Source organism: Lagenorhynchus albirostris, chromosome 20, assembly GCF_949774975.1.
Source record: "Lagenorhynchus albirostris chromosome 20, mLagAlb1.1, whole genome shotgun sequence".
Classification (NCBI taxonomy): domain Eukaryota; kingdom Metazoa; phylum Chordata; class Mammalia; order Artiodactyla; family Delphinidae; genus Lagenorhynchus; species Lagenorhynchus albirostris.
This window is the reverse complement of record NC_083114.1, coordinates 10,089,029-10,090,199: the sequence shown is the minus strand read 5'-3', so window position 1 is coordinate 10,090,199 and position 1,171 is coordinate 10,089,029. Positions and strand designations below refer to the sequence as shown.

General features: G+C 46.6%; 1 non-coding gene across 1 annotated transcript; it reads left to right on the top strand.

The window, feature by feature from the left end:
- Window positions 1-326: 326 nt before the first annotated feature.
- LOC132512459 (U6atac minor spliceosomal RNA) lies at window positions 327-452 on the top strand. Its single transcript, XR_009538186.1, has one exon. It is a non-coding gene; the product is annotated as a U6atac minor spliceosomal RNA (small nuclear RNA).
- Window positions 453-1,171: the final 719 nt, after the last annotated feature.

Below are 1,171 nucleotides of genomic sequence, written 5' to 3'. Positions count from 1 at the left end.
ATAAGAATCCGCCTGCCAGTGCAGGGGACACGGGTTTGATCCCTGGTCTGAGAAGATCACACATGCCTCGGAGCAACTAAGCCCATGAGCCATAACTACTGAAGCCCACACACCTAGAGCCCGTGCTGCAACAAGAGAAGCCACCGCAATGAGAAACCCGCACACCGCAACGAAGAGTAGCCTCCGCTCACCGCAGCTAGAGAAAGCCACCGTGCAGCAATAAAGACCCAACACAGCCAAAAATAAATTAAAAACTAAATCTTTAAGGTAGTTTGATACTTTGAACCATAGGGTGATGAAGTTGTTGGGCTCAATAAGAATGTAGGGTGTTGTATGAAAGGAGAGAAGGTTAGCACTCCCCTTGACAAGGATGGAAGAGGCCTTCGGGCCTAACAACACGCATACGGTTAAGGCATTGCCACTTACTTCGTGGCATCTAACCACTGTTAAAAAAAAAAAAAAAAGAATGTAGGAAGGAGAAAGGGTTAAAACCATAAATAAAAGAGTTTTTCCATCCAAGTCATGCCACCCTGTTTCAGGACACCAGCATCCTGGTTCAGTGGAAAAAGCCACTCAAGTTGTATTGGGGAGGATCTCACTCAAATCTGAGTTTGCCAAATTGGGTGCTTTTTCCACTGTACCAGGTTGCCCAACTATGCCCTATGGTTCAAGGTATCAAACACTATTCAGCTTCGGGGCCTCCACCCTTCAGAGACCACTCCTTCCAAGGTGCCAGGTGACACCACGAGGGCTTTGCTTCCACAATGAGAGCTTCCACCCATTGGTTCTGATTCTGTTTTGATGCCACACAATACAAGTGGAAATTTCTTCCCTGTGTCAGCACTTAAGCGATCAGAAGGCAGAAATCACAGCCTCTAGATAAGTTATTTCTGTCCATATGACCCCATACATACTTGACCTCAGTTGTTGCTCATGGCAGGGGTTAACTGACACTTGTGAAGTGGTACAAGGGGTAAGACCTTCATTTTATACATGGCTTGGATGCCTTAGGGAGAAGAAACAACACAGCAGAAGCTGTGTGCTACCTGGCAGGATGTTGACAAGGACACTGAATCGTGGGGCGAGGAATGGATTAGATTCCCTTCTGAGTCTCCTCTATTCTGATGGTCTCCGGTTCTATGGCTTTAAGTGGTGAACATCTTATCTGTCC